Here is a 23551-nt window from a genome sequence, read left to right on the forward strand (position 1 = left end):
TTGTCATGTCCCCAAAGGCTCCATGGGAGGTTGTTAAAACCCAGAAGGTAGAGATGATGATAGGTTTGGATATTTCCTGAGTGTTACAGCCCTCATTCTAGCTATTCTCCAACATAAGGCATAGAGCTGGGAGCCATTCATTCATGGATTGGTGAGGTATATGAGAGCAGAAGACAATCGTGTGCAAGACTGTAAACCAGTTCCAATAGTCAATCAACCGAACATGTGAATTCCTGTCCTGGACTCAGAGGTGGGCTTGACCTTGGAAGATAGAATCTGCAGTGAGGGGACTCGTCTCTCTGCCTACTGCATGGGCTCACCAACCTGCCTCTCTATTCTACTTGCTCTCTCTTTATACATGGGATGCCTCCAGAGTCTCAAGCTATTAAAAGAACTATTTCTGAGGCCCAATGACTTGACAAATTAGCGTCAGCCTTAAATAACAAACTTTCTTTGGATTTCAAGGACAAGGGGGGGAACCCTCTCTACGGAACTACAGAGAGAAGATAAATTGATATTCCAAATCAATTATCTTTTATTTCTCTCAAATAACCTATCATTTGGTTTTCATAAAGTTCTGGTCATTGCCTTCTGGAAAAATTGACAGAGCCAACAAAAAAAAGAGGGGAAATGATTAAAAGGAATTTTCTCTCAACACTACTAATTCGTTGAAACTCCTTCAAAGGTCTGAGCAATGGCACCCAAGAAGCTCAGGTCCCGATTCTCTCTGATTGCCTCTGCCTCGACATTCATCCTGTGGCAACTGCTGAATGCCAAGGGAAGTCACAGTGAGGTGTGGGAACGGTCTGCAGGTGACCGTTCATTCTGGATGGCAAAGGTCCAAAGGAGAAGAAAGCCTGGGAAGACATCCCATACACCCATTTGCACTGGAGATGGATTTGCCCAGGAAGAAACCACAGAACACTGAAGCGGCACTTGTCAAATCTTGTTCAGACCACAGAACTGAAGGAGGAAGAAAGAGCCAGTGGAAATCATGAAGCAGAGGCAGGCACCAGTTCAGTTCTGGAGAAGTGAGTAAGAACTGCTGAACATTGGCCCCAACAGGAGACCTGCCTCCCCCAGGAAGCCTTCCCAGGTACCTCCGCATGTCACAGATCCCCACCCCCAGGCAAACCTCCCATTACAATTACCTTCTGCAACAGTTATTTTCTCCCTTCACAGAAATCTTGGCTACTCTTCTAGAGTGTTAAAAGGCTGGAGTTACTACGCATAATGTTTTAGCTCTCTCAGAGCACCTGAACACACACAGTAAGTACACAGTATCAAAAGAATGGGAGCTGCAGCGCCTGGGTGGCTCAGTGGGTTAAAGCCGCTGCCTTTGGCTCAGGTCATGATCTCAGGATCCTGGGATCGAGTCCCACATCGGGCTCTCTGCTCGGTGGGGAGTCTGCTTCCTCTTCTCTCTCCGTCTGCCTCTCTCTCTACTTGTGATCTCTGTCAGATAAGTAAATAAAATCTTTAAAAAAAAAAAAAACAAAGAATGAGAGCAATGGGAAAATGGCTACTTTTTTTCCTTTCATAAATCTCAAGTGGGCATTTTCTAAAAGGGAGACGCCCTCTGAAGAAGACAGACTTCACTCCTGCTCTTCTTGCTCCTGCTTGACAGCTTTAGAAATGCTGTCAGTTAAAAACGGAGCTTGTCTTTCTGATGACTGTGGAAATGATTGACAGCTTTAGACCTCTTGGGCCACTGTGATATTCACCTTGCAGAGGAAAGGGCCATGCTGATTCCAAGCAACGGAGCTTGCCTCTGCCTATAAATGATATCAGTGCCCAAACCACAGCCCACTTGCATATGGCAGAACTGAGACAGAGGAGCATTCTTCAGCCATGGTGCTATCTCGCCCTGCAAACAGTGACCTCACTGTGGTAACAGCAGCATTTCTAGATGCCAGGGGGCTTTCGTTCAAATGAATATTTAAGTAACATTTTAATCTTCCTTTTTCTATCTTAACATAAACAGTAGTGAGACCATGATTTTACATTAAAGCATTCCAGAAGTTATTTTGCATCATAACAGATAATGAAAAAATTATAAAGATAGTCATATCATGTTCTATGCTAATGAATATTGCTATATTTCTCTTACTTGGGGTTGCTTGGAGATTATAGTGTATGTTTATCAAAACTGAAAAATGGTAAAAGCTTTCCAGCTATGATGGAATAGTATATAGAAGATCTGAGCAAGAGCAAAGTTGGATGAAACAAAAAACCCATGTGTCCAGAGGCATCAGAAGACTTCCAAAGCATCTAGGACATGAGAAGGCACAGCCCAGAGAGAAGGGGCGTTCATTGAGATGAGCCCAAATTTCTGCACACCTCCCATCTCCTTGGAGTATTTGCCCATTTTTGGCTGCAGAAAGGAGCTGAGAAGAAAAGAGGAAGGAGGCTGCTAAGAGGTAGAGAAAGCAGCAGAGTTGAGTCAGTCTCACAATCTGGAGAGACAGAACTTAGGAGTTCAGGATCAGCAAATCAACCAGGTTTGGGGGGAGAGGGCAAGATCCTGGGATGCAGCAAGGTACAAAAGGCTGAACCCAATTCTCAGTGATTTCTTCTAGGGGCACTTTCTGGTCAAATTGCACGAAGAAGAAGAAGAAGAAGGAGGAGGAGGAGGAGGAGGAGGAGGAGGAGGAGGAGGGGGAGGAAGAAGAAGAAGAAGAAGAAGAAGAAGAAGAAGAAGAAGAAGAAGAAGAAGAAGAAGAAAGAGTCAAGAAGCCAAGCAGAAAGGAAATACTGCAGACATTCATTTGGAAACCCCAGAGGTTAATATCCCACGAATAGGAGCAGACCAGGGGAGGACCAAGCATTGCAAAGAGCCCAGCCAGGCTGGGGTCAGCTTATTCCCTCATTGAACTAAAGTAATCTTCTCTTCTGCAGCGAGTTCAAGGACAAGGTGTATTTTCCCTGGAGGAAAATAACATAAAGCAATGCTTCTGCAAAGTTCATACTGATAGAGAACTACTCTGCCTACAACTTTAAATTAACTGCTCACACTGGGGGAGAAAAAAAAGAATCACGACAAAAAATTCACAGTAAAAACAGACTACAGTTAACCAAGATATTAAGAATTATCAGACACAAACTTTACAATAACTGTAATTAATATGTTCACAAAAATAGAAGAGACCTGAAATGTATAAAAACGTGGAAACTCTAGAATGGAAATAAATGGAAATTCTAGAAAAATAAAATGACTGAAACTAAGAACCTAATAGAAGGCTTTAGTAGAGGAGTAGACATAACTGAAGAGAGAATCAGAGAACTCAGAAATCTAACAGAATGGACACCTGGGTGGTCCAGTCAGGTGAGTGTCTGACTCTTGATCTCAGTTCAGGTCTTGATCTCAAGATGGTGAGTTCAAACCCTGGGTTAGGCTCCATGCTGGGGTGTGGAGCCTGAGAAAGAAGGGAAAGGAAGGAAGGAGAGAAGGAAGAGGAAGGGGGGAAGGAAGGGGAAGGAAGAAAGAAAGAAAAGAAGGAAGGAAGGAAGGAAAGAGGGGGAGTAGACAGAGGGAGGGAAGGAAGGAAGGAACATAGCCAGGACAAAAATAAAACAAAGCATAACAGAGAGAGGGTGTTGAGAAGTACAGAAAGCAGTATAAAAGCCATAGAAGACATAACGAAAGGTCTACAATATATGCATTTGGGGTCTCAGAAGGACAGAAGAAATGGGAGGGGAAAGGAGCAATATTTGAAGAGAAAATGGCTAGGAATTTACCAAAACTAAAAAATAAAACCAAGCCACAGATTAAACAAACAAAACAAACAAACAAAACCCTATGAACCTAAGTAAAATACAAAGAAAAATCACATCTGCACACATTATAATAAAATAGCTAAAACCAAAGACTAATACAACATCTTAAAGCATATGGGGGGAAAAGGCACATTGTCTTTTTCGCTTTATATACGTACACTGAATGACCCAGAACTTTCATTTGCAGGTTTATACACAGAAGAATTGCACTATTCTTTCCACAGACTTAAGCAAGAATATTGATGGAAGTATTCTTCGCAACAGCCCAAACCAGCAAACAACCCAAACAACTTATCAGCCACCGAACAAATTATGGTAATGTCATATAACAGAATACTGTACAGCAGTAACAATGAAAACTGCTAAGCTTACAACACAGCTGAAATTCACAGATACAACATTAAGTGAAAGAAGAAACAAAAGAGTAACTAATATATGATACCATTTTTATTACAATTTTTGAAATAAGTAAATACAATTTTTATTACTGATCTCTAATCTAGAGGTCAGTAGTTAACTCTGTGCAAACATTTATTAACGTGGAATTGCACAAAAATTGTGCAGAGATGATGCAAATGATTTATATGTTGATCTGGGTGGTGGTTACACAGGTGTGTGTGCATGTATAATGAATACACACACACACACACACACACACACACACACACACACACATTAAGCTATAAGCTTAAGCTATAAGCTTAAGCTATGTGCTCCTTACTCTATATAATTTATAACTCAACAAAAAAATGTAAAGACTCAAAACAAAACTGAAGGCCAAATAAAGACATTTCTAGAATAACAAAAATTAAGAAAACTAATCATTCACAGAACTGTATTAAAGAAAAATAAAGGGAATTGTTTTGGTTTTGTTTTGTTTTCAGACAGAAGAAAAATGATCCCAGATGGAAACCCAGCAAAGAAGGAAGGAATGAAGAAAAATGGAAAGGGCCATCTGTGTTAGATGGGTAAACCTAAATAAATGTAATAATAATAATAATATCTCTTGAAAAGTACCATGTGTAGAATTAAAATGCCTGATGACAGTGAAAAAATGAGGAAAGGGGATAGATTTTTAAATGTTCAACAATCTTAGCATTATCTGGAAGAGGGAGAATACTAATTTGACTCTAGTTAAGTCAAGGATGCATGCTTAACCACCAAAAAAAGAACAGAGAATATACAAGTTATAAGTTAACAAAGAAAGAAATATGGTAAGAATTTTTTTCAACTTTTAAAAAACACTTAAAATAGATGGGAAAATACAAAGTAAATATATATGGAAGTCCAAACACATCAACAATCACATTTATTATAAATGTTCTACATATTTTCATTAAAAATATATCTTTATATCTAATAAATATCATATATTATTTATAATATTACACATATACATTATAAGAGACACACCTTAAATATAAGGACATAGAAAAGTTTATAGTGAATGTTGGAAAATATACTAACTATACTATGTAAAAGTCAGCCAAGGAAAGTTGTATATTAATATTACACAAGATGAACCTTAAGAACGGAATATCATTACAGAGGGCTATTTCATAATGGTAAAAGTATCAAACCAAAAGGAAGATATAACAATTACAAATCTGTATGCATCTAATAATAAGGCTTCAAATATATAAAGCAAAAATCAATAGACCTAAAGGGGGAAATAGTCAAACTCATAATCATAGTCAATTCTAATAGAGGCTGTATTTGAGACTTTATCTCCTTTGTAACAGATGGAACAACCAGACAAAATAGCGGTAAGAACATAAAAGACCTTAACAAAATAATGAACTAACTTGATTATAGATACATTAGATAGAGATTAGATATAAATATAGGTATAGAGAACACATATATGTTAATTGACATATAAAACAATGAACCCCAAAGTTGAATATTTTACTGCAACGAAAAGATATTGCTGCATCACACATGGCAAAATTTCCCCACCAGAATGACGTCAAATACAGAATGAAGATCTACTGTATGAATCCCATTGTAGACCAATCAGAAGCAGGCAAGATTAACTGATTGCAATAGCAGTCAGGATAATTAAACTTGGGAGGGTATGCCTGGGATCGATACAAATAGGAACCTTCGGAGGGATCATTCATACTCTCTCTTGATCTAGGTAGGTACTAGCTATAGCTGTGCTGAGTACATGGGTATCTTCGCTTTGTAAAAGTTGATTAAACTACATACTTATGATTTGTCCACTTTTCTATGTATGTTCCACTTCAATAAAAAGTGTGCTAAAGAAGACACTCAAAGAAATGTAAAGAAGGTAGCCATCATTCTATAAAGTAACAATGCTTTTAATCTGTGATAACTGACATGTATTGTAACTTCTCAAACACTTGCACAACAGGCTTTGAATGATGATGGGTTTTTTGATTCCTTTATATTATAATATATATTTTATAGCCCATAATCAGGGTTAAATAATTTATAAATGTTTTAATTTTTTAATTATAGTTTTAAACATTACAGTGATACTTGGCCTAATGAATTTAGAAATGTTTGTCTGAGGTCTCAAGATACCTCAGTTTTCGAGAGTGCTTCACGAAAGAAATCCAACAGAAAAACTATCTGGGGACATTTGAAGTTTTAATTCACAATAAGTTGTTTCTCCTACAAGGGAATTTTCACTTAAAAAAATTGCCAGAGGAGAGAAATACTTAACCCAAAGGCTTCAATAACTAATATTGAATTTCCAGCCCAAAGGTAAAAGAATAACCTTACCCATTTGAGGTTTAAGTCTGGCCCATACCAAAATATACATACACACATACATACATATATACATGTATACATCATGTAAAAATAGGTATATGCACATCATTATCACATTTTGTAATATTCAAGCAATTTTTATCAACTTCCTCACACACATAACCCCATAAAAATGGTCACACAAACCAAGGATCAGTAACGTGTAACAATATAAAGATGCCACTTTTGGAGGCAGACTGCCTGGGTTCCAATCCCAATATCTCTAGTCACAAAGAGAAAGAGGTACTTTATACAACTTTCCTTACATCTCTGGGCCTCTGTTTCACCATGTATAAATGAAGCTAATACTGCTACTTCTCTTTAAGGGCTGCTATGATGATTTCATGAACCAACCTGTAAAGCCAACCTTAAATCAGGGCTCGACCCGTGCAAAGCTCTCACTAAGTGGCAGCTACTCTACCACTGTTAGTCCTATAACCAGCCTGGGAACAACAGATTGGTCCAGTGTATCCACTGGAAATAGCTACCAGCTAGTGCTACATCACCAGAATAGTTACTGGTGCTCAGAATGGCAAATATAAAAAATTATAACCACCTTGTATAATTTTCAAGTTAAAAATGAAATTCTGTTCAGCAGAGCTTTAATGTCCTGTGAATTTTATGGGGTGCAGACTCTTGAGTATTCAGAATCTCCGGGGTACACACGGTAATTCAGGTAACCAGAAAACTTAATTCAACAGAACACCAACTGCCAACCATATTGGTTACTGGAGTGTTAATGGTGGAAAGAGAACATGAGACTCTCCTTATTATCTGACGCTCTGATGACGCACGCTCCATTCAGGAGTCACAACATGGATTATTTGAAACGTTCTCATTAGGGAACAAAAGAAGTTCTAGATTGCTAGTTAAAGTACTAGAAATATGTCATGTCACTCCCATGACCACAGCCACCATATTATTACATGCTAACCACATTAATTAATATTTGACTCTTAACTAAAGGACTCTTTGCCACAAGATTCACCTTTCAAAAACACTCCAAACATACGCCTTTCTTGTCAAACATTATCTACTGCCAACAACTTTTCACATTTCTTTTTCAATGCTTTTATTATTTTTTTTAAAAGGCATTGTTTTCTTTTGTTTTAAGCTACTTATTACATTTCCCATTAAAAGTTATAATAATTCATTTGTGTCATTAACACCTTCTCTATTTTAGACGTGTTAACTCCCTGGTCTCCTCTCATTATGTTGAACTAGCAAATGATTAAATCCTAGAAATGGCCAGGTTTTTTTTAGATGAAGTTGAACCATCTGAATTCGGTTGTTTTATGCATATGAGGGCACTGAACATGTAAATCTCAGGCTATACTATGTTAGCTTGGAAGGTACCTGTCTTTTCCTAATTCTGAACTATTTTTGTATGTTTTATAGGCAAGTAAATTCTTCTATTTTATAGTAGTAAATTGCCCTATTTAATGAAGATATGGAGTGACTTTAATAATCATAGCCTAAAAATACAAGTTTTTGATTAAGGCGTCTGGGCGTTAAAACACTCTGTCTCTATCCATTGCTATGTTAGGGTTTTGTTAAACTGTGACTCAAAGTAAGAGAAATGTAGGACCATGAACTAAAAGATTTAGTTAAACTTACATGAAAAAGAAATGTTTTTATTGTTTATTGGGTATTATTGTAATTTCCCTTTTGCAAAAAGCCAAGGCACTGAGGTTGAGACAGAGAACCAGGGAGCAGCAAAGTCAAAATCTGAACCCAAGCAGTTCAGACCTCAGAGCTCATACCTTTAGACAATATGCTCTCCTGGGCAAACAACACAACAAAATGATTACAACCTGCAGTAAAAACTGTGAAGAAAACTATAGGATAAATAAATTCAAGATATAATAGTTACTATTACTGGGGCTGTCTGTTGGGTCGTTGGATAGGGAGTTGACTCCAGGAACAGTGGTCAGGAAAGGCATTCATCACTTGAAAGATGGTGCACGGGCAGCTGTGTGATGGAGCAACAGGAAGAACATTCTAAGAAGAGGAGCATCATGTGCAAGGGCCCTACCATGGTGTGACTGCAGCACAAAAGGGGTGGGGTGGTGCGAGGAGGTTGAGGAGACAGACCACAGCCCAATGATGCACGTGGCCTTGAACCCTTATCAAGGAGAAGCCTGCCTTGTATGTAACCCCAATACCTGGCACCTAGAAGGTGCTCAAGAAAAAATGGAGGACTCCTTAAGTTAAGCTACCATGAAACTGTTTAAAGCCTGAATCATTTTATGGCAGGGGCTGGAGACTAGGCAAGAGGTCCAGACCCACTTAAAACCAGACAGCCAGTTGGCTTTGATTAGCCCACACATCTGCAAGGAGCCATCCTCATGTGAACTGGGATCAACACTGACAGTCAGTCGCATACTCAACATCTGGTTTCCTTCCAGCTCAAAACAGGAACTTTCCATTGCCGCTGGTCACTAGAATCCTTTCTAGTCCCCAAAGGACCTCAGCAAACCAGGCACGCTAATTGGATCAAGTCAGGAATCAAGATTCCAATTAGACCAGGCTGCTCTTCCTTGTGACAGCTCCAAACAGGCATGTCCAAGAAGTGGTTTAGCTCTAGACCAAGTACCTATGGGACAAGATTTCCTTGTTGTGCAGAAGCCAGTCCTGGGTCCAGTTGGATTTTCCTTCAGGTACATGGGGGGATTGCTATACCAAAGCTCCCAGGCCTGATGGTGTCACTCACGGTCTCGATCACCACCCCCAGGCCCAAACCAAACTTCCTGGGCTCTTCAGCAATCTCCCTGTGGGCAGGGACCGTAAGGCAGCCTTTGGCCAAGTCCTAATACACACTCTTGACCTTGAATATGCACGACCCTCTGGCTCTTAAAGCCTTCATCACTGTTTTGTGACTTTCTTTCAGATCATTCTTCCCCCTACCCTGAACTCCCTCAAAGTACCTGGAATATTCCAGACCAGGGCAAAGTTAGCACTTTGTGGACCCAGCCCAGGCTGGAGTCATTTGACCCCCACACAGAGCCACCCCAACTCTTTCTGACAGTCACCCTACTCGTCATCTACCTTCAACATCTCTTTGCAACGTGTGGGTAGCAACTCTGGGGTTCCCCCAACAGCTCTGAGTTGAGAGTAACTCAACACCTTTTTTAGGGCCCTGTTCTCTCTTAGTTACCAGAATGGAGGGAGCCGTGAGCTCTGAGGCCATTGTCCTGACTTATGAGATTTGTCTCTGGATTGGATTGTTAACCCCTACAGTACTGATGAGATAGAGTCAAATGTACATAAGCAATCACGGGGCACATGGAAGGTCTTCCAGGACAGCTTGGAGTGGTTTCCACAGGGCTTGTTGAAAGGGCCCGAGAGAGCTGAGGGCCCGTCCAGCAGCTGGGCATGTTCCTGGGGTGACGTCAGGCCAGCACCCAGGGGTACAAGGCATCGTGGCCACAGGTGGTTTTGGCCTCACCTCGGGAAAGCAGGCTCAGGGTGATTCCCTTTCCGATCCACTCAACCCCTTTAAATACACTCTGGTGCCACAGTCAATTTCGTGTTTTTTAGCGACTTGGCTGCACGTAGATTCTCATTCTGCCCCTGCCTTTCCGCAACTGCTTCCTATTTTCGTTCACAGGACTGAGCTGCTGAAAGATTTGTAGAGCAATTTCTATATGTTATTTTAAACTGGTTCAGCAGGAAAAATCCTTTATTGTGCCTTTATTGTTCTCAGGAATTAGGTAAATTGGTCTTAGAAACAGGCTTCGGCACCAAAAAGAAATTTTAGAGCTTCTTCAAAAATGCAGTTCTGACACAGAGAATTTATTGCTTTGATTAAAGCAAGCAGAGTCTTGCTGGCTCTGCTGTGGTCTCTCCCTCTATCAAGAAAGGGTAAAGAAAGCTCAGGGTATGTTGTAGCGTTCCTTATTGATTTCCATAATTGATGTCTGAGAATCTCATTTCATCGCTAGGTACTTTAACTCCTGCTTCTTAAAATACGGATCATTGGCTTCTTTGTGTTGAGAAAATGTTGCTTTTTTTTTTTTTTTTTTTTTTTACTACAATGAAGGCACATTCCTGGTCCCCTAAAAACCCTTAATGACTTAATAGCATTTAAAACACACCCTACTGAGTCTTTAATTATATCAAGCTACTGTAGTAGGGAAATTAACTAAATTGTACTCCTGCAAGAATGACCTAGGTGACAAGTGGGGTGAGTTTTAAACATCTGGCCAGCTTTTCCAGCAATTTATGATGGATGGAGGTTTATTAATCAAAAACAGCTGAATGGTGGAGACTTGCTTTTTATGTGTACTTTGTGTCCTAAATGTGTAACAGCACCTGATCCCTTCTCCTCATGATTACATAAGGGAGGATTTACTTTTTTTTCTTGGTAAACTTCAGATTTGCAAATAAAATCTATTTGGCCTTCTTTAAAAATTCATCTACATAAGGCTTTAACTGGCTAATAAGCCCCATGCTGGTGCAATTCGTAACCAGTGCCAAGGACCCTTTCTACAAAATGTGGCAAGATCATTTTTAATTCAGGTTTCCCTCCCTTGTGTGTTTCTGTAAGTGACCAAAGTCCACAGGAAAACACTAGGTCATGAAGAAGGTATTTAAAAGAAAAAAAAATCATGGTGGGTATTTGAATATGAAAATATAATAACTGGACTTTTATTTCAAGAGCTTTTATATTGGGTGTCTGGGTGGCTCAGTGGGTTAAAGCCTTTGCCTTCGGCTCAGGTCATGGCCCCAGGGTCCTGGGATGGAGCCCCGCATCAGGCTCTCTGCTCAACAGGGAGCCTGCTTCCCTTCCTCTCTCTCTCTGCCTGCCTCTCTGCCTACTTGTGATTTCTGTCTGTCAGATAAATAAATAAAATCTTTTTTTAAAAAAAAGAGCTAGGCACCTGGGTGGCTCAGTGGGTTAAGCCACTACCTTCGGCTCAGGTCTTGGTCTCAGGGTCCTGGGATCAAGTCCCACATCGGGCTCTCTGCTCGGTGGAGAGCCTGCTTCCCCTCTCCCTCTCCACCTGCCTCTCTGCCTGCCTCTCTGCCTACTTGTGATTTCTCTCTGTCAAATAAATAAATAAAATCTTAAAATAAAAGAGCTTTTATATCAAGTAAGATTGTGTGTAGGATGTAGACTAACATAAACTGCTTGGAATATAATAAATGTAACAAACATGGACTATATTAAGCAAAGAAATTATCAAGTACAGGATTACTTATGTTTTTGGAGTTTTTAAAAGATGCAAAGATTATAAGTCCAGCGATATTGGCAGGGGAGGGGGTGGTGAGGGGGGTGTGTTTTTCTCCTAATTTTGTCAGAGACAGAGTAGTTCTCATTTACTTAAACACCCAAAAGCCAAATTGCAAATGCAGTGGCATTTCATTTAACACGGGTCTTAACAACCACTCACAGAAACATATCTACAACCAAGCACTTCATGCATCAAATAAGGATGGAGAAGAAAAATTGATGTCTATCACAGGAGAGTTGGTGGTCTCCGGGGACGCCCAGACTCTTCAATTACCTCGGGATGACTGCAGTTCACTGCCTTTGAGCGGCAGCACCTAAACCCAAACACAGAAACAAGTGCAAATTGCTCGAGCTCACTGCCATCCACACAAGGTGTAGTCCCAAACACATCCGCTCTTGCCAACACAGCAACAGAACCTTTAGGCTGGATCCTCGTCGGAGAAATAGAGAGGGCCGTTCAAGTAACTGATTACATAGAACACCCAGCTTTTTAAAAATTCCCCCTGCCCAGATGATTTATCTGTAACAAGAAAATTAAGGTGGAATTGTTGGGAAAATTATTTTGATATTTGATCCCCCCTGTTCCCTCAACACTGTTCACAAGAGCCTGAAGGGCCAGGAACACACAGGCCCTGGGAAATCCTGTGGCTGGTTCTCTTATCAGGAATTTATTTTCTTAAGTCCGCTAACAAGGGTAGCAAGTGTGAACATCTGTCCCAACATAGCATCACAGACTTTATTTTCACTAGGAGACATTTGCCTTCCAAATGCTAATGGGATGAATGGGCTCTTATTTATTTTCTGCCCGCCCATCACGCTGTGCCCCGAGGAGAGAGCATTGGCCGAGCCTGGGGACACGAAGGAACCAGTCATCTTATTTTGATGCTGTGACTATGTGACTATTGGTCGCCCGGTGGTGGATCCTGACGGAGCTAGAAGACGGCCAGGCATCCACACTAATGGGTGGCTCTGTTCCTGTGGCTCAAGAGTGGCAGACAGCAGCTGCTTGCTGCCTCAGGATAAGGAAGACATTGCTCAGGCCACTTGGGAAAGGTCTGTGTGTGCATCTCTCCGGAGGAAGCCAGCAGTACTGTGCCTGGACTGGTGATCGGTTTTGCTAAGTCAACTCAAAGGGATAAACACTAAACTTGTGACTCTGTGTAACAAACAACCCCAGGGATTTAAAAAAAAAAAAAAAAAAAAAAAAACCAGACTTGAGAAACAATCAATGAACAGACACTTCCTGCCCATTCATGTATCAGGGCTGCGCTGCACCACACAGGATGGCTGGCACTAGAGCGCTGGTCCTCAGACTTCGATGAGAAGAATCATCTGGGAAGCTTGTTTAAAGGCAGACTCTCTGGGCTCAGAAATCAGAATTGGCTGGGGGAAGCTGCAGGGGATTCTTAGATAGGTGGTCTCCAGACCACACATTGATATATACAAGGCTGTGGAGATGAAAGATGAATTTGCTTTTATTTGTTTACGTCTGTCTCCTCTAGACTGTAAGATCCTCTAGACCACGGGCTGGTAAATTTTTTCCGTAAGGGGCCAGATAGTAAATATTTCAGGCTTTGTGGGCCAAGAGGCCACATGCTCTGCCGCTGTAGCGTGAAAGCAGCCATAGACAACACATAAACGGGGGGGCATGACGGTGTCTGCGGCACACACGGACAGTCAGTGTGTGGATATGGCCCAGGGCTGTAGTTTGCCAACTGTGCTCTAGTGCAGGGCCCTGTTCTTACTAATGCTTGTACCCAACACCCAGCACAGGGGTTAGCAGATGGGGCATGACTGAAAAACACTGAGTGGGTGAGCACATGGTCACAGTTCATGACGCAGGGACACGTATTCTGGTAGGGAAGATAGCTGGAAACAACCACAGTATATGAAGAGCTCTATGAGATTTGTGTACAGGGTTCTGTGGGAATATTGAGATGGGAGGAATGTCAGAAGTAGGAGTGCCAGCTACAGAAAAAAAAAAAAAAGAAAGAAAGAAAGAAAGAAAGAAAGAAAAGAAAATTACAAGACACATAGTTCATTTTCAATGCCAGATAAAAAATGACTAAATTATTTGGGACATATACTGAAAAATTTTTGTTGTGTACTTGCAATTCAGATTTAACTGGGCATCCTAAATTTTATCTGACAAGAACCCGGAGAAGTCCACAACAGGGCTGATATTGGAGCAAAGTTGAACAAGGAGGTGGGAAAACGGGACAAGGTGTTCAAAGGACAGGATGTAACACACAACGTGGCACAAAGTTCTGAGGGCCATTCCTTGTCTAAAGACAAAGTGTGGCTATGGAAGGTGAAATAGCTAGAGGTCAGACTGGAGAAGGAGCCAGCGTCCAAGGTTAGAGGATTTGATCCCAAGGCAAAGGGTCAGACTCAGTCCTGTAGATGACAGGAGGGAACTGAGACTTTTAAGCAGAGGAATGACTGTTTTCAGTGGTCTCTATTTAAAGACACAAGTATTCTCTCCTGGGTTTCACTAATAGATTAAATCCTGGTCCTACTTTGACCTGGTCTCTCTTCTAGGCCATGCGGGTTGGATTTTCCTCATTATGAATTTGCTGATTCAAACACACACACTCACACATGCACACTAACATATACACACTAACTTAGACACAATTACCTACACACATGAGCACACCCTGGCAATATAGTGCTTTAGCCAAAAAGAAACAATGCTACAGCAGGAAGACCATTTTCACCAACCAGAGATAAGGGCTCAGCTTCCAGGCAGCAGACTGTGGGCATCTCTGACACCATACTCTGTCTACATTGCTTGTGCACATGGCCTGAAGACCACACCATGGCCTGGAGGGTAGAGGCCAGCCAGCCCAGGAATGCCAACCTGCTTCCGTGTCTCAGTCTATTTTATGGTTTCTGCCCAACTGAAAGCCTGGTGCAGCCCACATCTTCATGGGTCAGTCACAGAACATGCAATGCAACAGCTCCTTTGATCACTAACAAGACTGGAGGAGAAACAGAGTCAACTACTGGCTGCCTTTTGTTGGGAGAAAACAGGCCCACTCTGCTGTCACGTGATGTCCCGTCTGGTATTAGCCTATTAGAATAAGGACAAGGGGCAGAATTCAAGGAGACAAAGGCTGCCTTTGTGTGACGTTTCTGGGACTGAATCTCCAGCATTTTATGATGAACTAGACGGTGATAGGAAAGCAGAGAAGGAAAGAGTGGTATGTGGAACAATTATAAAGTTTCTAGATTCGATTTTGTGATACCACTGGCACAATATGGAAAATATAAAAGGTGGCTCAAGTTTGGGGTGGGGACAACTGAGAAGTTGATTTTGAAAATGCTCCTTCTACAGAGCTTTCTAATGCAGAGAAGACATTCAGGATGCATGTGGTTGGATGTATGTTTCCGAAACTCAGAAGAGAGATGGAGTTGGGAGTCATCACTCTAGTTGTGGTCTCAGAAGTCACGTGGATGGTTCAGAGCCCAGATTGGGATGAGAACTGAGAGAAGAGAAGGGGCCCATCGCAGTGCTGGGAAGAACCTTGAGATTTATGGGATAACCAGAGAAGAGGCAGAGCAAAAGACACGGAGACAGAGAAGACACAGAAGACAAAGAGACAAAACAAGACAGATATGACAGGGTGATGTAAAAGCTTTTTTAAAAGGTGACACTTTTGTCCTGGACCTTAACCAAGAAGAAAGGATAGAGGTAAAAGCAAGAGCTGGGGACAGTGGCAAAGCTCATGTGTGGGTGTGGCGGGGACCCAAGACTCACGGAGCTGTGCACGTCTGCCCTGTCCTGCTCAGCATTTTGATTAATGCCACAACTGAGCACTTGGCTTCATTTATTCAACAAATACTCATGGAGCCCATACTCGGTGCCAGGCATGTCCTAGACAAAAGCTTAGTAAAGCAGTGGATGAGATCAAGCTGGAAGGGGCCGAGATTAATTCTGACGGGGGGTGGGGGGAGCTACAACCATCAGCATATTTGATAAATAGAGCCAGAACTAAGTTAGCGTATTGGCAAGCCAAACTGATTGTTTTCATGGCCCAATGAATTAGCGATAGTAAATGCTAACTCAGTCTACTTCCAGGAAACTGCCAGTCTGAATTAGAAGAAAGTCTGATAAGTCATTATTTTTAATGACAAGTAGTTTAATAACTCTCAAGTACTAAAATAATTCATACTTTGTAACATCGCTGCCACATAGAACTCCTTCAGGAAAGGCTTTATGGAAAATACAATCTGATTTGTAACTCATCTATCAATTGGCTAGCAATAAATTCTGTCTCTGTGCTGCTGAAGCAGTTGCTTTGCCATGGGTTAAGTATTCTCTCTGTGATATTGTCGAGAGCCTTCATTTAACTTTGTAGGAAATTTCCGGAAACGAGCAAGATCTCTAGAGTCACGCTGACATGGGTTCAAATCCTAGCTTGGCTGCTTACCAGGGGTATGGCTCAAGGGGGATGGCCTCCCGTTTGAGTTTCAGGCTCCTGCTTGGTAATATGGGCACAATAATATCTGTCTCAAAGGTTTATTAAAATTAAATAGTAACTGGCACATACCCCACACTGAGTGTTCTTACACCCCATGTTCCTGGACTCAGACACGAAGATAAGCAGCCTCAGCCCTGCATACCAGGTGAGTTTTTTTTTAAGTTCTAAAGACAGTATTTATTACAGGCTGTTTCATGGCCATAAAACTCGGCAGCAGATAGCAACCAAGGAGAACTTGCCTCAGTTATTAGAGCCCTGGCTGGACCAGCCTATCTTCCTTCCTCACCCATGGGGAGCCACCTGGAGCATGGACAGTCCAGGTGTCGTTAAGTCTTGCCAGGAGTCACAGCCAAGGTCAAGGGTGGCCCTCTCCAAAGGGATATACTGAGCACTGCCCAAGGAGATGAGGTCAACCTTGCTTCCTTCTGCAACCAAAGCTCTTCTCCCTTTGAAGGAGTCAGGGAGGTTCTAGCAGCCAGGTGCCGGAGAGCAATGAGGTAGTCTTGGCCCGGGGTCCAAAATCACAGCAGCAAGGGAACCACCCCCCACAGGCATCACAGGGCCAAACCTGTCTCACCTAAGACATGTTGCATTCTTTCCTGGCTAAGGAAATGGGAAGATTAGGAAGAAAAAGGTACAATATACTTGTTGTTGTTTTAAAGGAAGGCAGCCAAAATCCCATTGAGCAGGATCCCGAGGCATTCTGGCACCAATTCTTACATTTTTATCTTTCTAATCATCTTAACATATGCACTGGGCACCCAGCAAGTGCAGGGGATGGTGCTAGGCACCATGAGAAAAAGAGAGAGAGAAATAAGAAGGTCACAAACTCTAGCGGGGAGATGGGATGAACACAGGAAGAGAGCATGACAAAGACCCACAGGGAGAAGATAGATGAGCCCACCGTTCCGAGTGTTGACGTCAGTCAGTCTCTGTCTGGGTAGGGAGAGGCAGGCTAAGAAATGAAGCAGTCCGCAGTCAACCACGGACCAGCGCCTGCCGTGTGCTGGGCAGAAGCGTGGTCATCTCGGACATGACCGTTCCTGGTAGATCTGGCTGCTACGGAGAAGAGGACGCCAATCCAGGCTGTCGCCTGCGGAAACTTCCCGTATTTCAGGGAGTCTGTGGGAAGTTGGGGGTGGGAAGTAGCAATCGGATACTAACCAAAGCTGGAAGCACAATCTTAAAATTATCATGGCTTTGATTTGCTTTTAGTCATAAGAATCTTATTTGTTTTTTATGGCACCCAATGACAAAAGAGGACATCAGATTCGTTTTGCTTTGTTTTGTTCTACTTAGTGGAGGCAGCATGGGTTTAAAACCCAGGGGAGGGGTGCCTAGTGGGCTCAGTCAGAAGAAAAATGAGACTCTTGATCTCTGGGTCATGAGTTCAAGCCCCAAATTGGGTCCAGAGTACTTAAAATTTTAAAAACTAATAAATTTTTAAAATTAAATAAAATAAGAATAAATAAAAAAGGCAGGGGAATTAACAGCACTCGTTTAGGAACTCTCTGAGGCAGAAAACAAGTCCTGTGACCGTCGGGAGACCTGGGCATTCGATGAATCTCAGTTGCTTAAAGGAATAGACAAGTAAGAAAAAGTGATACACAGATTTCAGGTGTCCTGTCTGTTCTCCCCAGAGGAAGGGGCGCAGGGAGCGATGGGATCCTATCTCTGGGTTTGCCTCTGAAGCTGAAATTGAATGAAGAGGCCATTCACAGCTTTCCTCCAAGACTGCCACGTGTGCTGAGGCTCCAAGCACGTCTCAGAGCTGCGTCATGAAGGCCATGCCTTGACAGGTGACAACAGAGGCATGAGAAAGGGAAAGTGTCAGGGGAGTCAGGCTCACACCTGTGTCCTCTGCGGGGAGTCAGGCTCACACCTGTGTCCTCTGCGGGTGGAGAGATCACAAGCAGCAGCAGCGGGCCCAGGCAGAGAGAAATCCAGAATGTGAGGAGTGCCAAGCAGGACTTAACACATTGGAATTCTGCTCCTTGCAGATCCTGAGCCGACGAATACAACACTCCTCGATTTTGCGGTAACGCAATTTAAAACAAACTCTTTCTTCCATTAGAGAGTTGGGCCCTGAGCAAAAACAACATAGACCGTGATCAAAACCCATGTCTAAACACCACTAGAGAAGGGGTTATGCACAGCACACGCGTTCCCAGGACCTCGAGAGCTCCCAGACATCAGTTAATCTGACCAGACAGGCATCCCCCACGCTCATTCAGGAGTCCTTGGAAACTCCCCGGCTCCGGAAAGGCCCCCCTATTGGCTGAAGGACGCAAATGGTAGACAATGTCCTTGTACATCCCCCACGTGTAGGATCTGGAGCAGCCGGAGGCAGAGGCACCACTGGGGGAGCAGCTGGGACCGACGTCGTTAAAGCTGCCCAGAGCAGCTCCCACAGGGCGCCAGAGTGCCCAGGAGGGTGTCCGTGCAGGACAGAAATGGCCTGATGGGACAGCGAATGAGACGCGGTCCCCAAACCAACCTGCCTATTGAAATACCTAGAGAACTTGTTAAAAATACAGACTCCAGGCTTCATTGAGGGTTTTTTGCTTCTGCATGGCTGGTGGGGTATGTACCTGCATCAACACGAAGGGTTGCTTCCATGAAGCCAGTTAGTTCTACATCCCGAATGGGAAGGATTGAGGTAAAGAGAGAGGAAGTCAGCAGGTGAGGCAGGAGGCGCTGGCAGGTCTGGGGGCAATGCCTCTCCATTGGAAAGGCTGAGCCTGGGAGCCCCAGTAAGCCCCTCCCCCTGCATGCTTGATGATCCAAAGTTGTCACCGGCCCCAGAGTTCCACGCCGGCTGCAGCGACAGAAAGGAACACAACAAACTGGAAAGCGCTGAGCGGGTAACATCTAAAGGACTTGGTTATGTTTTCGGTTTATGAGGGAGCAAGGGGTTTTACCCTAGTCTCCCACCCCTCCCTAGGGAGGAGAGTGACAAAACCAATCAGAGGAATGGAACAGGAAGAGGGACCAATTGAGGATGAAGGTATTCGGTTTGGAACTCTGTACATACAGGGCTTTGTCAGAGCCTGGCAGCCCGGGGCGGTGGTTACAGCAAAGGCTCTGATGCCACCTCCGCCTGCCTTCATGATTCTGGCTTCCATCCCCACCTCACTGTATCCCTTAGGGCAATTTTCTTCGTTGCTCCCTGCCTTGGTTTCCCCATCTATAAAATGGGGATAATGGCAGTGATTGCTTCATGACTGTTGTGAAAACTAAAAGGGTTCAAGCGCAGGGAGCATTTCGAGCAAGCTATGGCACACACTGTTTTCCTCATTACCAGATCTTCGGACCAGAACATTCGGTGGTTGAATTTACTGAAGCCAGCCAACCCAGTACCACCCCCTTTAGAAATGGGGCAGACTTCGGCAGTGTGGACAGCAGAAGATCCTGAGTCTAGTTCCACATCTGCCACCAGCTGCTTCTGTGGCCTTCGCTCATCTGTTACACTGGGGGTTGTGCTACTCGTGCTCAAACATGTTCTCCGGTCTCTTAATTTTAATTGTTCCAACATCAAAATCATGCATATTTTGAAGGAAGATGAAGGGCTCAGGCTTGACTGCCCCGAAGCTTTGCACCACTGGGGTGAGAATGTGGCTCTTAGGCAGAGCAGCGGAACATCGTAAAAAAGATGAAGCATTGAACCGAGGGACTGGTAGGTGGGCATCTTCGGACTGGCAGTCAAGATTCCACTCTTGAACAGTATCGGACAAAAAGCTAGTTTTTATTCATATTTGGCTGGGGAAGGAAGGGAAGGGAAAGGAAGGAACACGGGCCACCCACTTGGTCGCTACCATAGAAAGTGAACGGCAGCCAAATCCCAGTTGCACTCTGAGCTATGTCGGCACACGCCTTCAGGCAGGCTGCAGCATGGGGATGGAGATAAAGTCAGCTAAAAACCCCTCTTAACTACTAGCCTCCCCTAGAACAAAAGCAAAATTAATACAGAGTCCCCAAAAGAGTCCTCTCTGACGGTGAATAAAGAATCAGGGGCGGTGGGGGTGGGGGGGGGAATAAACTACAGACATAAGCTCATTCTACAATTTAGAAAGTCGTAAAGTACCTGTAATGTACAGCAGGGCGACTATGATTAACACTATTGTATATCTGCGAATAGCTAGAAGAGTAGCTCTCACAAGTTCTCATCACAAGAAAGAAAGATTGTAACTACGTGAGGTGGTAGATGTTAACTAAATGTATCATGCATCTCATTTCCCAGTAGATACATATATCAAGTCATCGGGGTGTACATTTAAAATGAATACAATGTTGGATGTCAGTTATATGCAATAAAACAGGAGAAGAAGTTGTCATCTTTAAAGCGGCCATTTCTTTTATGTCCTCTACTTTTTACAAGAAACTTTTAAAATTGAAACATTCCATGAAACTTGGATTAACTGCAGACCAGCGAACAAGAACCCTCAAGTCACCAAATCTGTATACCTTCCGCATTTAATAAGTAGCAATGGTAAGAAAATACTCATAAAGCTTGTGGCTTCGGTGTGTACTCAGCCAAAAGGGTGGTTGTGTTCCTTCCCTTTCACTCTCTGCTTATCTTTTTCCACAAATAACAAGGGCAAGAAACTGGGGTTGAATTCAAATAGACATGAATTCAACTCCCAGGTACAATCACCAATGGTTGTAAGAATTAGCCTTAATAGTCTAAACTCACCAAAACACTAGTTTTCATTTGTAAAAATGGAATGACATCTGCCCCTAGCACTATTTTTGACAATGATAATGGTGTTGCATTTTCACTTTCAGATTATAAAGTTAGCACATATTTTCCTTAAAATATTCTTTAATCATATTTTCCTTAAAAAAACCACTAAATTGCTGACAGCTGACTGCTGTCCAATAGAAATATAAAGAGAGCCACGTAGGTCATTTTAAATTTTCTGTTTGCTGCTTTCAAAATGTAACCAGAAACAGGTGAAATTGACTTCTGTAATATATTTCGTTTAACCTAATATATCCAAAGCATCATTCCAACATGTAATCATTGTAGAAATTGTTAATGAGATATTTTACTTTTTTGTACTAAGTGTTGAAAAGCATGAATTTTATAGCCACTGTACATCTTAACGCAGACTAGCTACATTTTGAGGGCCCCGTAGCCCCATAAAGTACTGAACTGTGCATCTCTAGACCATCCTTGTGTCTCCGGGGCACAGGCCCTCTCCCCGTAAGTCACCCTGACCAGGATTTTCTCCACTGTTGCAACAGATTCCCATTTCTTCAACTGAGAGCCATGGCAAAGGAGATGGTTTGCACTTCGGGTCCAAGATGGAAAATGACCTTAAGCATCAGAACCAGTCATTGCTCAAGACATGCCCACTTCCAAGACACACCCCTCCACATGCAGGAAGGCCAGACTCTCCCTGACCGTCTCATACATGCTGTTGTAGATCCGAGATCTGATCGCTGGTTTGCTCAGCCCATGGAGTTGAAATTATAAGTTAAATGCGTATATATGCCTTTACTTCATGTGTCGATAAAATTTCTGTTCAGGTCACATTTGTTGAGCTCCTACTATTAAGGCAGGACTTGGAAAATACAACGGCCTCCACCTATGTTCAAATTCTGACAGTTACTTACTCATTCTGTTACCTTGACAGATCGTTTGATTTCTTAAGCCTCAGTTTCCTTCTCTGCAAAACAAAGAGAATAAAAGCTCTCCGTTCATTGGGTTGTGGCTGAACATTAAATAAGATAATCCTACAAAGCACAGGGCAGCAAAGAGACTTCACTCAATTTCCCGTTCTTCCTGGTGATCAGTGCTGAGTAGTACAATAAGTGTTCGCCGATGAGGGTGATGCTGACTCCGGGTGTGTTATGGAGATAAAGCTCTCCACCCCACCGGACTATCACCACCTGAAATAACCAGGGTGGGCAATCACCCCGTCCCCTGTGTCATGCTCTGTAGGCCTGGAGTTGATAAGCAGAGGGAAGTGAGCTAGAACACGAACACCCCAGTACAGATGTCTTAGATGTCTTCCCTTCCCTTTTCTCCTGCCTAGCGCTGCCCCAAGAGTCCACCGGGCTTACGTAGTGGGAAGGGACCTCCAAGGCCTGGGGCGGCCACCTTGGGACCTTGGGCTGCATGCTGTTTTACGGGCTACGGTCAGCCCCCAGAATGCTTGAATACTTTGATTCTCAAAAGCCGATGAAAGCAGTTTTGCTCAATTGCATGTGTGGCTGAGTAGAAATACTCACATGTCAGCAAGGTTCCAAACAGACTAGAAGCTACAGTGACTTCAGGCAACTTTCTAATCTGTTGGTCAAAGTGTTTCCCTTCCAAGAAAGGTGAAGGCTCAGAAAATAATTCCTCACTACCACCGCCGCCGCTATCACCACCACCAACAACAACAACAAAACGCTTATTTTTTTTAACAATATAGAAGAGGAAATTTCACCTGGGGCAAAAGGATTTTATGAGACAATTTACAAAAAAAAAAAAAAAGAAAGAGGATAATTCCAAGCCTGCAGGGTCTTGCGGCTGGCTCACCCACAGAGCGGTGTGGGGAGAAGCCCTGAGTTTCCACGGGTGCCCTAGGCCCCCTGCAGGTAGGGGGCTTTCTTCCTACTATTCCAATGCTGTCTTTAAGAGTGGTCCCAAGAAATGAAGTGCCAAATAAAGAAGACATTTTGTTGGAAGGAAGACACTGGCTCTTTTACTCTATTCTCCGCACCCCTGGGAAGAGAGAGGAGCAAGAAACGTCACATCTGGTGCTCGGAGCAATCCCTCCGGGCCAGCATTTGTCCACCTGGTCCCGTTGATTTGGGGCCGCTTCTCTGGTCACGGGGCGCTGTCCTGTGCAATGAAGACTGCTAGGCAGCCTCTTTGGCCTCTAACCACTAAATGCAGCAGCCATACCAGCCCCCTCCAGTGATGACAACCAGAATGTCTCCAGACATTGCCCACTGTCCCCCCGGGGACAAAACTGTCCCCATTTGAAAACCACTGGTCTAGGGCTGGAGCGGTCTGCCATGCCACCCAGCTTCTGGATCACCAGGGTCAGGGAGAACTTTCTGTCTTCCAAGCCAGGTGGGGAATCGCTGAGCTGGGCCCTTACTCTCTACTACATCTTTTTTCCCTCCCACTTCCAGCAAAAGGACAGGGCAATTTACTAGAGCACTGAAGAATATAAAACGCAGCCTGGCGATGGGGTTTCTGAGCCGGATTTGGCCTTCCTGGCTTCAAAGATCATGAAACCTCTCATTTGTACTCCACAAAGCAGCAATTTCT

General features: G+C 43.2%; 1 long non-coding RNA gene across 2 annotated transcripts; it reads left to right on the forward strand.

The window, feature by feature from the left end:
- Nucleotides 1–1201: 1201 nt before the first annotated feature.
- Nucleotides 1202–4728, forward strand: LOC309858814. 2 transcript variants are annotated; one of them, XR_014308349.1, is made up of 3 exons: nucleotides 1202–1269; nucleotides 3965–4092; nucleotides 4662–4728. It is a non-coding gene; the product is annotated as an uncharacterized lncRNA (long non-coding RNA). The 2 variants fall into 2 exon arrangements; XR_014308350.1 differs by lacking the exon at nucleotides 1202–1269 and adding an exon at nucleotides 3265–3325.
- The last annotated feature ends 18823 nt before the right edge of the window (nucleotides 4729–23551 follow it).

The sequence above is a fragment of the Mustela nivalis genome (assembly GCF_964662115.1).
Source record: "Mustela nivalis genome assembly, chromosome: 2".
In the NCBI taxonomy this organism is placed as follows: Eukaryota; Metazoa; Chordata; class Mammalia; order Carnivora; family Mustelidae; genus Mustela; species Mustela nivalis.